Source organism: Aedes albopictus, chromosome 3 (genome assembly GCF_035046485.1).
Source record: "Aedes albopictus strain Foshan chromosome 3, AalbF5, whole genome shotgun sequence".
NCBI lineage: Eukaryota > Metazoa > Arthropoda > Insecta > Diptera > Culicidae > Aedes > Aedes albopictus.
This window is the reverse complement of record NC_085138.1, coordinates 276,398,029-276,414,854: the sequence shown is the minus strand read 5'-3', so window position 1 is coordinate 276,414,854 and position 16,826 is coordinate 276,398,029. Positions and strand designations below refer to the sequence as shown.

At 38.6% G+C, this 16,826-nt stretch overlaps 1 protein-coding gene across 4 annotated transcripts in view; it reads left to right on the top strand.

Annotated features, from left to right (window-relative positions):
- Positions 1–3,622: 3,622 nt before the first annotated feature.
- Positions 3,623–16,826, top strand: part of LOC109402320 (uncharacterized) — a 397,433-nt gene continuing 384,229 nt past the window's right edge. Inside the window, exons 1-2 of one of the 4 annotated variants that reach the window (XM_062860908.1) lie at positions 3,623–4,392; positions 9,844–10,471. The gene's annotated coding sequence lies outside the window, so the exon portion shown is untranslated. Of the gene's footprint in view, positions 4,467–9,843; positions 10,472–16,826 lie in introns of all 4 variants that reach the window. The other 3 variants (XM_062860910.1, XM_062860909.1, XM_062860914.1) reach the window with 3 other exon arrangements.

The following is a 16,826-nucleotide window of genomic DNA, read 5'->3' as shown; positions in this document are numbered from 1 at the left end:
TTCCGTAAAGAATGAGAGAATTATTTGAAGAAATAGCACGATAAATTCATAAAGGGAATCCAGTGATTCTTCCCGTAAGGAATCATGGGGGAAATTTCTGAAGGAACCACAGAAAGGATATAGGAGGAATCCTCAAAGGCATTTCTAAATGATTTTCGGAATTAAAAAGGATACCGGAGGAATCACGGGAAGAAATCAATAAAGGAATCTCAGAGAAGGATTCATCCCGGTAAATATCTCTAAAGAATTCTCGAGCCATGAAAGAATCCCAGAAGGGGGAATCTCTAAAGGAATCCTGGAAAAAAAATCGACGGAGAAATTCCATGACGAATAAATGAAGGAATCCTGGGAAGAACTCTGGATGGAACCCTGGGGGATTCCCTGAAGAAATGCCTTAAGGAATCAATAAAGGAACCCCAGAAAGAATTTCTAACTGAAAAAAAAATTCTGGAGGAATCCTCGCCAGAAATACCTAAAGTAAAAGCTGAAAAGAGCAAATAAAGGAATTCCGCAAAGAATCCCGGAAGGAATCCTGGAGGAAATCGTTGAAGGAATTGTGGAAAATAACGCCGGTTGAAGTCCAAAAAGATTATCGGGAGAAATTAATGATCAAATCCCAGGAGGTACCTATCTCGAACGGAATCCAGAGAAAAAATCATAATGAAATTCCTCACACTTAAACAGAGCGGCTGTGCGAATTTCAGTTAAAGTTCATTTGCGGAAATCTCGGCTAAAAGCTTGACGTTTAATTCAGAATGCTAGCGGTACCCATGGGTGCTACTATCAATATACTTTATTTTTACTTTATTTTTACACACTTGAGTGTGCTGCATGAATCTCTAACGGAAACCCAGAAGAACTTTCTCGAAAAATCCTGGCAGAAATCCCGTTAGAAATCAAGGAATCTCGGAAAAAATCTTAAAAATACCCGAAAGAATACCGAATAAATTAGGGAATCGCTGAAGGAATCCCAGGAAATCCTAAGAGAAATCTTCGAAAGAATCCCTGGAGAAATCAAAAAAGAAATTGCGGAATGAATCTCTCAAGGAATCCTTGATGAAAAGCCAGGTGACATTTTGAAAGAAATCCCGGGAGAAATGCACGAAGGAACCCCTAGTAGAAGCCCTGGGAGAATCCCGAAAGAAATCCCGGAAGAAATCCCGGAAGAAATCCCGGAAGAAATCCCGGGAGTAATCCGTGGAAGAATTCCAAAGAATTCTCCTAAAAAAATCGGGAGGAATCCTTTTTGGAACGGTAGAAACCACTGATAGATTTCCGGGAAAAAATTCTGAAAAATAATCTGAAAAAGATTACACTAGTTTACAAAATAAAACGAAAGTCGTGAACTTCTGTCAATGACCAAAACTTTTGAAGTACAATTTAGAGCTGATTTCGAAACCGTGCTCCAAAAAATTTTAAGTAGAGCTGTTTTTGAGTTTTAGCTCAATATCGAGGTTTACAACTAATTAAAATATAGAATTTACTAAAATTAAAATATCTTGCGTTTTGTTTAACCAATTTTCAATCTTTTTCCATAAATTAAAAGTTGAATACAATACCATTCGATCATCTGAATGCAGGTTTTGCGTCAGATTGATCAAATTTAAGATATTGGCGAGTTTTAGAGACGATTTCTTTAAATTGTAGCAAAATTTTCAAAAATATGTGAAGAAATTTAATTTTTCAATATGAAAAAAAATCTAAAAAATCTTTCTAAATGTTTATTTGACATATCATATGGAGGCGAGTTAAAGTAAAACATTCAGTTAAATCGGAGCATTGATCACGGAGCATGTGTGATGTGAGTGACTTTGCTTAAAAATAGCACAAACATCGATTTGAAATCATCAACCTTGTATGGAAAGTCGAAAAAAATTCCGCTCTACTATATATTTTTTCCTTCGCGTTTTCGAACTCAGGGCATGATTCTACACAAAAAATGACCCTCAGCTTACCGAGTTCAAAAATGCTGTAAACTAGTGTTATTGATCAGTATATTCTGAAAAAGAAGAATACTTGAAGGGATCCCAGGAAGAGACCTGAGAGTAATACCGGTATGAATCCCAGTGGAATACCTGAGACGAACAACAAGATGAAACAAGATGAAGGCCTTGCATGCAGGCCTTGCATGCAGACTAAGATATCTTTTTTTTGAAATTGTAGACCATTATCGACTGAGATTCTTTATACTCACCAGGGCTTCGTAGTCACCATACACAATCAAATGACAATTGACAATGACAAATGACAATCAAAAATCAATTAGCCGTGGAAATTTTTCCCGGAAAACTGTTGCATTATGTTTGAAAAAGCGTCTGAGAAAATTCTGGCTCACTGGATTGGGTAAAATTCCCAGCCAGTAAGATAAAGTGCGCTAAATACTGAAAAAGCAGAATTTTCCTTCAAAAACGTCTTTTTCGCTAACTTTTGTTACTGCATATCAACTAGCCGTGGACAATCACTCGGAAAATTTTCCACGCAGTGCAGTGGTCAGGTTTACTTGCTGGTGTTGTATGTACTGGATAAATTCTTTGGGCTGAATTGTTTCATTTATATGGGATCACCCTTCCCCTTCCAGAGGGAGAGGGGTCTCAACAATTTCTATTCCATGTGTTCAAGACGAGAACTATTTTTTCTAGATGGGCTGGGGTCTATCACCACCATAGCAATAATTCTTGTCTTTTAATACCTCCGTCAAATTTGATGCCATTTGCTTGATTGGTTCTCGAGTTATGCAGATAATTTCGCTTCATCTGTTTGGGAGCTCCTCTTTCCAGAGGGGGAGGAATCTCATCGCCATCATCAGAGAGGGAGGGGTATCACACCGCCAAATTCGGTTTCAGCTGCTTGATTGGTTCTCCAGGTATGCAGTAGTTTCAGTTTCATTTGTTTATAGGAGTCCCCCTTATCGTAGGAGGGTGGGTCTCACACCCCATACAAATTTGATTCCATTTGATTGATTGATTCTTAAGTTACGCAGAAATTTCCGCTTTATTTGTATGGTAGTCTCGCTTATCAGAGGTTGGACGGGTCTCATATTTAGCATAGAAAGTTCGAAAGAACAAAAGGTCGAAGTGTAAATTTGAGAGGGAGAACAAGTTCGGAAACTTATTTTCAGAAAAGAATGAATTAGTCAATAGCTTTTGACCTCTTGTCTTTCCAATCTTTTGACCTTCAATATTTTCCCTAAAACTATGGTTATTAAATGCGTATAAAAATATGGTCGCGTATACTGTTTTTTTAAATGAAATGTTGATATCATTTGAAGTTGACAAGTTCGGTATCGAAATTATAATATTTGAGCTATGAAAGACAAATTCACGCATAAATAGGATCATTTCTGGATGCGCTACCCTATGAGTTGTTTTTTTTTTTATTTTTCACTATTTTAATCAATAGCTTTTTTTTATTTTAACGATTATGTGTTGCTTATTTCAATAGTTATCTATGATATCAAAGTTTTGAATATCTTTATGCGGAGAGTTGACTGTCCGGCACACTACTAGAGAATCCATCAACGTACGTATGCTTTCCGCGAAGTGAGTCCACATCGAATACAAGTGAGAGTGAAAATATTTTTGATTCATCGGTTTTTCTCATCTCACTAAATTTCAAGCCCCCTTATGTATACGAACGCGATCAGTATCAAAACAAACCCCGCAACAGCCCAACAACCCCCCAGTCTCCATCCCAATCATGAAGCCTAAGGTGCCTCCATAAGCACGCTTTTGCCGGTTTGGCGAAGACTACCACAACTCTTTCCCGACGGCCAGACCAGACCATCCAAGCGAAGCGAGCGAGCCCCAGCAGCAGTAGCACATGGTCGGCTAATCTCGCGATGCGCGTTATCGGCGGAACCAGTCGGTGTTGGACTTTTGCGACGAGCGAACGTATCGTGGCTCGGTATCATTTCTCCGATCCGTGTAGTAGCCTACCGTCGCGTCGCCGAGGTGTGAAGAAAGTAAATAAATGGAAAATCGCTGATCGTGTCCCTTTCACGTTGTTTCGAGGAGCAACCGCGGCCGCAGCCGCCACCGCCGCCGTAGCCTTGGAGCGTATCGCTGCTGCTGCTGCCTTTGGAAAGCCGCGTGCGTCGCGCTTGCCGTTAAATGATGGTTGGCGCTTCCTTCTAAAGTGGATCAATGGTTTTCGGTAGTCGTTCATATGCATGTGGATTTAACCAGTTTGCGGAAATATGATACGTTCAACAAAAGTGATAATCGTGGTGAACAGAAAGTGGTTTTGATAAAAAAAAAACAGCAGTTTCATTGGCGGAAGTGACGACGAGTGAAAGAACAAGTGATGTGTTTGACAATATTTAATTAGCTCACATTCAGATTCAAATCAGTGAAATCAGTCAACATATGCGCTGGATGAAGTAGATACGGCAATGTACGTAGCGAAAGATGCGAATGGCCTTCAGTGACAGTCTGTTTTGCAACTTTATGTTACAGTAGTGTTTAAAAGTAGTTTGACAATGAGTATAAATTTATTTTGTCATAAATTCGTTCCAAATTTTGTCATAAATTGTCGGTCCAAAATTCAAGATGGCGGTCTAAAATTCAAAATGGCGGCTCCAAATTCAAGATGGCGGCTGTATAATGGAGTTTTGAGCCCTAAATCATGCAATATGGGTATATTTTGTATGGGGAAGATCTTGTACCGACTTTTCGAACCCTCTAAGCAGAATACCCTCTTCGAATGAGTGTAATCAGTTTTGTACCTTTTAATTCCGCCCTATGTTGCTTATCCTTTGACTGATACGCGTATTTCGACTACCACTTAGGAAGATTACAAGTGGTAGTCGAAATACGCGTATCTGTCAAAGGATAAGCAACATAGGGCGGAATTAAAAGGTTCGAAACTGATTACACTTATTCGAAAATGGGGAAGATGTTTGGAGTCCAATAATGGCGACCATAATATCCAAGATGGCGGTCTAAAATCCAAGATGGCGCCTCCAATTGAAGATGGCGGCTGTTTTATGGAGTTTTAGGCACTAAAACCATGTAACATGGGTATATTTTGTATGGGGAAGATGTCTGGAGTCCATAAATGGCGATCTGAGTATCCAAGATGGTGGTCTAAAATTCAAGATGGCGGCTCCAAATTCAAGATGACGGCTGTTTAATGGAGTTTTAGGACCTAAAATCATGCAATATGGGTATATTTTGTATGGGGAAGATGTCTCGAGATCATAAATGGCGATCTGAGTATCCAAGATGGTGGTCTAAAATTTAAGATGGCGGCTCCAAATTCAATATGGCGGCTGTGCAACGGAGTTTTAGGCTCTAAACCAGGGGCACCGCATAGCCATGACAAGTGCACCGCGACACTTCAGAAAATTCTTGCATATTCAAATTGATTACCTGTGTTCGAAATCAATAGAACTAGGGGTCCATGGCTAAACTATTGAAAGGTGCTCCAATGGATTGAGAGTTAATTTATTCCCACGCCGGACTGAATCCATCAAAAATCTTGGCAGATATTCGCGAAGAATCATGGAACAAGTTTACAAAAACTCTCATCATAAGTATCATACAAGAAATTTTCAATGAATTCGTTAAATAACTCAGAACAAATCTTACTAATATTTTTGAGTGCTTGCCTAATACCAGAGAAGAAATCTTTCACTGCTCCAAAAATCGGTTGACCTGGAAATCTATTGACAACGTTTTTATGATTATCAAAGGAGTTTTGCCTGAATTGACAATAGCGCTTGGAGCTAGGCTTGGAGTGAATTTATCAAAAATCTTGTCAATAATATACCAAAGTTCTGAAAATGAAACTTCTAAGTGTCTTGCAAGGAATTTTTCAGATGTCAGTTAAAGTCTTGAGAAAACGTGTATCAAAAATTATACAGGGGTCGTCAAAATTCGAAGTTCTCATTTTGATTCCTTGAAAACAAAATGCCGCTAAATTGGAAGGAATTTTACTGGGAAACTTTTCTGGATTTCACTCAGCGTTCATAAAGATCCTGTTTGATTTTTTAGAAATATTCTCAACAAGAAATATTCCGAGTCCATCGAATAGCTGTGCCACTTCACTATGCTCTGATAAGCAAAGGAAAAGTCAGTGTGGAATGCAGAATGAGGATTTTTACAGCACGAGTCGATGCTTGCCGAGTTGGGTAATTACGGCGAGTGCTGTAAAAATCGAGTTCTGCACCGAGTTGCGTACAATGTTTTTTGCAAGTTCGAGGATAGTTTGAGGATAGTTTTTAACAAAACTTTTTCATCAAACTGCACACTGGTGCTCATAGCCATGTTTGAGAAAATCTGATCATAGCAGGTCATACTGTGCAGTTGTCACAATGTTTCAAAACAGTGTCCAGAAAGCATCAAGAAGTTGATCTAAACTGAAAAGCGTGCTGTAATGGTTCATTACGTAACGCAAATCAGTGCTGTAATGAACCATTACAGCACTGTTAATTTGGTGTGGGAAAGTAAGCCTTTTCCTTTCAGATTAGCGTGAGGTAAAACAGCCTATTACGATGAGAAATTGCAAAAAAAGTTAACGACGAGTGTATGCACCTGAAGTCGCTACGAAAAATACGAGTTTTTTTTTTGACAACTTGCCTATTTTAACAATAATAAACATGAGCACCGCGGAGCGATTTATTTTCAAAAAGTGCACCGCGATTCAAAAGGTCTGAAAACCCCTGCTCTAAACCATGCAATAAGGGTATATTTTGTATGGGGTAGATGTCCGGTGTCCAAAAATGGCGACCTGAACATTCAAGATGGCGTTCTAAAATTCAAGATGGCGCCTTCAAATTCAAGATGGAGGATGTTTAAAGGAGTTTTAGACCCTTACTTAAACCATGCAATATGGGTACATTTGGTATGGCGGTCTAAAATCCAAGATAATGGCTCCAAACTCAAGATGGCGGTTGTTTAGTGGAGTTTTTGACTCTAAAACCATGCAATTAGAGTATATTTTGTATGGGCAAGATGTCCGGAGTCCTAAAATGACAACCTGAATACCCAAGATAGCGGTCTAAAATACAAAATGGCGGTTCAAAATTCAAGATGGCGGCTGTATAACGGAGTTTTACGCCCCAAAGCCATGTAAGAAGGGTATATTTTATATGAGGAAAATGTCCGGAGTCCAAAAATGGCAACCTCAATATCCAAGATAGCGGTCTAAAATTCAAAATGGCGCCTTCAAATCAAGATGGAGTCTGTTTAAGGGAGTTAGGGCCTAATACTAAGAAAAATGGGTATATTTGGTATAAGGAAGATATCTGGAGTCCAAAATATGGCGACCACAATTTCCAAGAGGGCGATCTAAAATCCAAAATGGCGGCTCCAAATTCAAGACAATGGCTGTTTAAAGCAGTTTTAGACCCTAAATGCATGTAATATGGGTATATTTTTTATGGGGAAGATGTCTGGAGTCAGAAATGGCGACCGCAATATGCAAAATTGTGGCCCAAACACCAAGATGACGGCTCCAAATACAAGATGGTGGCTGTTTAATGGCGTTTTAATCTCTAAATCCGTGTCATATGGGTTTATTTGATATAGGGACGAATTGTGGACTCCAAAAAATAGTGACCAGATGGTGGCTGTTCAATGGAGTTCTGTGCTCTAAAACCATGCAATATGGGTATATCTGGTATGGGGAAGAAATGTGGAGTCTAAAAATAAAGACCAGAATAGTCACGATGGCAGACTTAAATCCAAAATTGCAGCTCAAAGTTCAAGATAGCGGCAAAGTTCAAGATAGCGGAAGCTTGAGTTTTGTTGAAATGTGTTTTCGAAGGCACGAGGAAGGCGCCATCACCGCTAGGTGGATTAATTAGGGTTTTTGTAATTACGTTTCGAAAGAGTTTACTTTTCAATCGGTGAAAAGGCAGTAAAATGGCCTACTTTTCCGAACTTGACCAACGGTTTCGAAAAGTAGCACTTTTCGGCACTGTTGTTTGATTGGACAATTTACTCCACAGTTAACAAAGAGAACAACTTTGTATGCAACTCATTGCAAAACTCGATATTTTCAGTGCTCGTTGTATTTATGTACGACTCGTGCTGAAAAAATCATCATTTTGCAACTTGTTGGATAAATAAGTATTTCCAATACTAAATTTCAAACAAATTTCAATCGCAATGCGGAATACGGAGCCGCAACCAATCGTTTCCAAATTTTGCTCAATCGTTTTCGGCGCTAATATAGATTTTAAAAGCTTTGTTCCGGGATGATGCAATCACATTTTAATTTTCCCCATACAACGTTGACCCACTCTAGACTGTTGATGCAAAAGTAATTGATTCACGAAATCCAACGCATGAACAAATTGAAAATTGTTCAGACAAAAACGGCGTATTTTTTTGTGTTTTGAGCTGGAAATGCTATCAGAACTATAAATACTATACATTGACCGAACAAGAAATTAAATATAGTATTTTGTTATCAGGCAGAAGGAAATAAAAAAACTTTTTGTGGCAATACACTTGCCACTGCCTTATAGGATTATTGATTGATTGATTTGTCTTTATTAAAGAGACTTTCAGCCCTTGGCTGGTTCGTCTCTTTATAGGATTAACAATTTACGTTGCTGACACATTTTACCGTGACGTTACAACATTATGACGCCTTTTTGGTCTGATTTCTCATTATAAATAACTCATTAATACGGCCGTAAGCCTTAAATATTTTTGCGTATTCGGATTCATTGAACATTTAGTTTTCATTGGAAAAATATGTTCAAATGGGGAAAAATATGTTCAAATGACGTTGTAACGTCATGTTACTTATTTCCATCTTAAACAAGTTTTTTCAATGAAAACTAAATGCGTAACAGATTATATTTACAGCAAATTACACAAGGAATCCGAATATGCAAAAATATTTGATTTTTACGGTAGTATTTATGAGTTAAAGTGAAAAATTTGACCAAAAAGACGTGAAAACGTCGTAATTTCACGGTAAAGTGTGTCTGCTAATTTTGTAACAATATTGTGATACCTTATTGATCCAGAATTTTTTGTCAAATTATTCTATTTTCTGGAAATTGGGTAACGAGTTTGACTAAAAAGTCATAAAACAAAATTCGTCAAATTAAACAGTTAAACGTTTAATTACACTAGTTTACACAATAAAACGAAAGTCCTGAATTTCTGTCAACGACCAATTTAGTGCTGATTTCGAAACCGTGCTTCAAACAAATTGAGGTAGAAAAATTTTTAGTTTTATTTCTATATCAAATTTTACAATTTTGTAAAAAATGGAATTTAGCAAAATTCAAACATTTTGTGTTTTGTTCAACTAATTTTAAATATTTTTCCATAAATTAAATGCTGAACCTTTCAATCTTCTGAATGCAGCTTTTGCGTCAGATTGATAAAATTCAAGATATTGGGACGATCTCCTTAAATTTTAGCAAAATTTCCAAAAATATATAAAAAAATGTATTTTTTCAAAAAGAAAAAAAAACTATTTGAAATTTTTTTCTCGTCGTTCATTTGAGATATCCGAGATGTGGCCGAGTTACACTAAAAAAATCAGCTCAATCAGAGCATTGATTACGGAGAAGGATACGAATGAAGTGAGTGACTTTACTTAAATACAGAACAAAAATCGATTTGAAATCTTCAACCTTGTATGGAAAGTTGAAAAAAAAATCAGTCTACTGTAATTTTTTCCTTCACGTTTTCGAATTCAGGGCATACACCAAAATTGAGCGTCAGCTCACCGAGTTTAAAAATGCTGTAAACTAGTGTTATATACTCTTTGCCAATCTACTTTTGAACGCTACTAAATGTTAATTCATGCACCGGATAAAACCACGGATTATTGAAAAAAAAAAATGTTCCAATTTATTCGCTTCACCCGATCTAGCATGTTGACCACCTTATTACCTGGATTCAGAAGATAAAAATATAAAAAGGTGTGGCTACGCGAGTGCGGATCTGTAACTTAATTGAACGGATGACGATCGATAAACGGAATACAGTGATCACAGCACAACCAACAACGGTCTAGCCACCAGCAGCGAGCTCGGCGTTGAATGAGGCGACTTGCGAAGAATAGAAGATCGCGCTGTCCCACTTTGATCTGTCTGTCGCCTATTTGGATGACCAATTGGATGTGAAACTAGTTCGTTGAATGGAGGAAGCGCTGCGCTGCTGTGTGCATTCGGAAAATCAATATTATTTGTCGATTAGCATATGGGAGCAGGAAAGGAAAAGAAAAACGTGTGACTATTATAGTGCCCGGTAGCATTCGGGTTAGTGAATGCATGCAAACATACTACTCGATGCGACGGAACCTTATGCCTGTGCACTGCCCTCGCTAATGGTGTTGATAGTGTGTTATAATTTGTGCAAACAACATTAGCTTGCGTTGGCTTCCTCGCTAGTCGTGTAACCAACCGGTGGTAAACATTGGGCGGAATTTCTGGTACAATTGATCGGGTGCTTGTAAAGTCAAACTGTTACGTAGACAGCTGGTGGTGTACTCCATTGAAGTAAGTATGTTTTATATAAAACTCATTTTTAGATTACAGCATTTCCCATTCCAGTCCATACAGCTCTTCCGATTTTTGTTTTATAAAGAAGCCAACTGAAATAATCATTTATTAACCCAAGCCAGACTGATGAGATATTTATAGTTTGACATGTATGCTTTTGATGGTTTCTCTTACACTGTTTCAAAGACAAACATTTAGTAAATGCATTTTATGCCTCACAAATCTATGGTAAAGGTTTTTCCGTTTATTTTTTGATTATCAAACTCAAATGTTTTGTAATTTGCTGAAACAGTTTGGACCCATCGTTATGACTTTTAATCGTAAGCATGAATCAATAATAATTTGAAATTCGTACACGGTTATAATGCAGCACATACAATCTCACTTCAGTTTTTGAATCTGTGGAGCTAGTTTTTTTTTCTATTCCACAACTTTTCATAATTCGGATTCGTATTCTCAAAGTTATACCGGTATTATGTATACATACATCCAAAAATGCCACGGAATTTCATGAAAAAAAAATGTCATAACATTTTTCAATTTCCACCACATTTGGTGTAAATTTCCGTCCGTTAACATCAACAACTCATAATGGTGATTAATTATGAAAAATCAATGATGTCGTCAATAACCATTTCTTACTAGGAACAGAGAACATCGCGAATAACAAACTGCCATTTTTATGACATTTTCCATCCCAGTCCAAGTCCCAGCCATTTAATAGAAAATAGATATTAGTAGATTTAGTAGATTTCTGAATGTCATGAAAATTCATGGGTTTGTTGTTCATCAAAAATAATTAGATTCGTTTTTTTTTATTCCGTCATCACTCATTTTGGTTCAAACAATTTAAAATTTTTGAAACCAACAATTTTCAAAAAAAAAAAAACATTACCTTTGAACCAGTAGGCCGATTTTTTTTATATTATTTGAAAGATATTAAACTGCAAATTTTAGTAAAAATATGTTGGAGGTCAAATTGTGTTTAGATGCAACAAATATGTTAAAATACGAGTTTTTTCAAGTTTCAATCCCGCATTAAAAAAAAACAATTGAAAAACCGAAAATTGTATTGTAATAGTACTATTAAACACAATATTTTGACAATATGAATAATGGTAGAAGTAGTAATACAAAAACAGTATTAGCAAAGTTCCCGGATAAAAATCTAATACAAATACAACACAGAACAATAACATTACAATACATTCTATTGCCAACATATCATTCTATTGTTGCTGTTCTGTTATACAACAATCGGTATCAGAAGGCCGGCTCCAGAGGCACGTTATCCTCCATTTGGGACATTTGTGCCATCGCCAAAATAACAGCCTATTTCATCATCTACCTGAGGGAAAAGGCAGGAAAAAGGATTTGGATGGGGATAGGGACAGGTAGGGAAATTGGAAAAATACTCTGGAAGAGGGTACTAACTCACAAGCGTACCACAATGGGTTCAAACAGCGCCCTGAAAAGGGCACTGTAATAACGCATACAGCGAAAGAGAGCCTATAGCTCTTTACCACAGCCAGCGGGTTAAGAACAACAGAATATCCTGAAGATTCAGGTTTCTGAAGTCAGTTTCACTTAATAAGTGTTTACCGAATACTCGGAAACGCAGTTGCGCAAAAACGGGACAGTTACATATCAAATGATACGAAGTTCCATAATCGGATTCACAGCTATCACATGCAAATGAATCAGCATGCTGAATATTTGCCATGTGATAGCTGAGTCGGCAGTGGCCAGTCAATGCTTTGATCAGAATGCTGCAATTCTGCTTTGACAGATTTGTAAGATACTTCGCCACCCTTGGAAATGGCTCAGTACAATACAATTTGGTTTGACGACATGACTCCAATCTATTCCAGTATTGTCTGTGTTGAGTAGCAGCCCAGATGTGAATCTGAAGCTTTACCCAACACTTCGCTATCGGAATAGCTGGCTCAGAGCCAATGAGGTCTTGTGATGCTCCAGTGCGAGCTAACTCATCAGCCAATTCATTTCCAGCGATGGAAGAATGGCCAGGTACCCATACAAGGTGAACAGCGTTTGCTGAATTCAGCTCCTCGATTTGAGTTCGACAAGCGATAACCAACTTCGACCTAGAGTTGCCCGAAGCAAATGCTTTAAAAGCAGCCTGGCTATCTGAACAGAAGTATATTACTTTGCCCATTACGTGCTGCTGAAGTGCTGATCGCACTCCGCACATAAGAGCAAAGATTTCGGTCTGAAAAACGGTCCAGTGTCAAGTGAGTAAGACTGATACAGCCTTAGCTCACGAGAATAAACATCAGCACCTGCTCGACCTTCGAGAAGGTAGCCATCAGTGTAACATACGATGCCGTCTGAAATACTTCTTTCCAGATAACCAGATGTCCACTCTTCCCGGGAAGGGAATTTCGTGGAAAATGCCCTATATGGAAAATTACAAGCAATTGTAAGATCACTTGGAGCAAGGACAATTTTGTCCCAATTCACCAAAAGTGGAAACAACGAGGTGTGTGTTGATGTGCGGTTCACAGGAGTTTCCTCTAGTAGACCGAGTACCCGTAGACGGTAAGTGCAAGAAAGTGCTTCTTGTTTGAGATGAATGTGTAGTGGGGCAACGCCAAAGAGAACTTCTAGCGCTGCCGTAGGAGTTGAAGAGAACGCTCCAGACATCGCCATTAAGGTGAAACTGGAAGCATTTCCTCATTTTTTTGGTTTTTGATTTTTTATTAAATAACGAAGCAACATTTTCAAAATCGGTTGTCGTACACATGTAGAGTATGGATCAAGGTATCTTCTGATTTTTCTTGAGGTGGAAAATGTTTTCCATTTTTGCAGAAACCATTTTTTTGTGAAATTTTGTTCAAAAATTGTTTTTGCAAAAACGAAAAACATTTTCCACCACAAAAAAAAAAAAATCAGGAGATACCCTGATCCATACTCTACATGTGCACGAAAACCGATTTTGAAAATATTGCTTCGTTATTTTATAAAAAATCAAAAACCAAAAAGTGAGGAAATGGATCCAGTTTCGCTTTAAGCACATCCTTTGGAGATGGCCTAATTTTGATTGGACCGTTCTGACTTCACCCTTTTGCCACCACACAAGACTTCCATAAGCCAATATTGGCCGAACCACAGTTGTGTAAATCCATTTGATATACTTGGGTTTTAGACTTCAAGTTGTACCAAAAGTACGCCGGCATTGCCCGAAAGCCATACAAGCTTTCTTGATTTTGAACTCAATGTGAGGTGTCCAGGAAAGCTTGGAATCAAGAATGACTCCAACCTACGTTACCTGTTCAGTCACATCGATTTCAGAATCAAAGAGGCGCAAAGGTCGAACGCCATTACGGTTTCGCCTTTCCGTGAAAAGAACAATAGATGTTTTACTCGGATTAAGGACAGACTTGTTAGGATCCCAAAATGGCCGCCACAATGGCCGACTTTGGCACCTACTCAGGTTTTCAAGCGTACAAATCTCTTCGGAAACAAAACCAATGCAGCTGATCTTCTTATTTCAAGCTTATTACAAGTGAGCAAGAACAGAATAATAAAATGCTCTATTGTGTGAAGCTTGCTTCTTGAGATTTGTGCGTTTGAAGTTCTGATGCTTCTGTTGAAGCGGGATTTCATGACGTTTGTCCTTAACCGAAAGGCCATATTGGCGACACCAACCCTCAACTGCTCAACTGCTGATGCACATACCAACTAACAATGTTGAGTTGCCTCAATAGCGTATCTGCTACGAGATTTCACAAAAGCGGTGATAAGACTCCCCTTGGGGGCATCCACAAACAGTCAATTTCCTAATCCCTGCTAGACGCAATGTCGAGAAGAGATATCGGTTTTTGAGCATTTGGTGAATCCAATTGGAAATCATTGGAGATATACCATGACTCCGTGCGGCTTCCAATATGGCATCGAAAGGCACGTTGTCAAAGACACCCTCGATATCTAAGAAAACAACCAGACAAGAGTGCTTTTGAGCGAATGCTTTCTCGATATCGTAAACAACCTTGTGTAAAAGAGTCACAGTGGACTTTCCAGATTAGTAAGCATGTTGGTTCACATGAAGAGGCACGTTGGCCAGATGAACAATGCGTTCTAAGTATTTCAGAAGAAAAGAGGTCAAACTGATAGGTCTGAAACTCTTTGCTTCTTCATACGATGCACGACCCACTTTTGGAATAAACTTTACAGTAATATCCCGCCAGGATTTGGGAATATACCCTGTAGCAAAACTGCAAAAAAAGTTTTTTTTTAAACATGCTTGAAATAATCAAATGCCTTCTGAAGCAAAATAGGATAAATCCCATCTGCCCCAGGAGATTTGAAAGGAGCAACTCAATCAATTCTATAGTTACAATACTCCGAGCAAAAGCTAAAGAATCATAACTACAAGAAAAGACATCAGGTTCATCCGAAGATGTAATATCCACACATCCAGGGAAGTGTGTGCTGAATAAGCATTCCAGAACTTCTTCATCAGAGGAAGTCAGATCGCCATTTGGCAAACGAAGTTCGTTCACCCGGAAATCCTTAGATTTCGCAAGGATTTTATTTAACCGACTGACTTCACTCAAGCTGGAAACATTTGTACAAATGTTTTTCCAGCCGGATCGTTCAGCAGACCGGAGAGCTTTCCTGTAGGCCTTGCGAGCCGACCTGAAAGCCTCCGAACCAGCCGAACGTCGTCTGTTCCAACTCTTTCAACATTGTTTCCTGAGTTTCGCCAGATCAGAGATCCACCAAGGGATTCCTCTTGTGATCCTCACAGACCGTAGAGGGCATGCTTCTTCAAAAGCTTCCATGATGAAGTTCGTTGTAGTATCAACGGCATCATCTAAATCACTTGGAGTGTCAATGGATGGTGAGTATCCATGAAATTTGGCCGCAACCAAATCAGTAAAATGATCCCAGTTTGTTGACCGAGGATTTCTAAAACGCAATGTTTGGGAAGTAACATTTAAATGTTCAAAAAAGATATAGGGTAATTGATCCGATCATGGAGGAGTTAAGCACTTGGTTCATGCTTAAACCACAATTTTATCGCCCCAAGCAATCTTTATACATGGATTGAATTGAAAATAATCAAATCTATCCTTTATCTACGGGAAAATAACGAAATATTGCCACTTTGAGTTTGTTATGAGCATTTTATTCGTTTTTATCTGAAAGAACATTGTGTTCCTAATGTTGCGGTATTTGTTCCTAGTGTTGCGGTATCCCATTGAAATCATATGGGATACCGCAACATTACCGGAACACTACCGCAACAATAGGAACACAGCAGCGAACACATTACGGAAAATATTTTTTTAAGTAGGTTTTTGGGCAAATCTTAAGCAAACAAATGGTGCAGTCTCATAATTTAGGCACCATACATCTATTAAAAATACCTTTTGGTAAGATTTCAGTAGAAAAAGTGCTCAATTGCCATTACCGCAACACTACCACAACGATGGGAACAGTTACCCTAGCGATGGTCAGATAGAGATTCTTCATCTGACACATGCCAATTGGTCAGCCCGTGACTAATTCTGCTAGAACAAAACGTTATATCTAACACTTCCTCTCTAGCAGATACCATGAAGGTTGGGCGGTTGCCTTTGTTAAGTAATGCAAGATCTGTACTACTTAAATACTCCGTCAAACTGGAGCCTCTCAAGTTAATGTCTGAGGGGCTGTCCATAAACCACGTGGTCCTTAGGGGGGGGGGGGGTGGGGAGTTCGGCCAATGACCATTTTGTATGGACAAATAATTTTTTTGTATGGACTAATGACCACGCGGGGGGGGGGGGGGGGGGGGGTTGAAAAGTCCCAAAAAAATGACCACGTGGTTTATTTATTTATTTATTTATTTATTTATTTAATTCATCTGACTTAAGTCTACATGAATATTTAAACTAAAAACTATAGCAAACTGGAATTTGACACTTTTCTCTTAAAACATCTAGAACTTTCACCAAAAACAAATATCTCATCGAGTAACGAAAAAGTTCGAACGCACGCAGTTAATGGTTCGTAGAAGCCGTAGGCTGTTCTGTGAAATTCAGTTAACAACAAAGCCGAAGACCTTAGTTGCCTCTCCATAGCTCGGAAGTTGATTCGTGACAGAAGAGAGGGTGCATCAATCTCGCCGTTAAGCAACTTCACAATGAACGTAGATTGCTGGATGTTTCGCCGTCGCTGCAACGAATCGAGTCCAAGAAGCCGACATCTCTCAATATATGGCGGGAGGTTTTGTGGATCACGCCAAGGCAAATTCCTCAGTGCAACCCTTATGAATCTGCGCTGGATGCGTTCTATCCTGATGTTCCACGAAAGCTGATAAGGTGTCCATATAATAGAGGCGTTT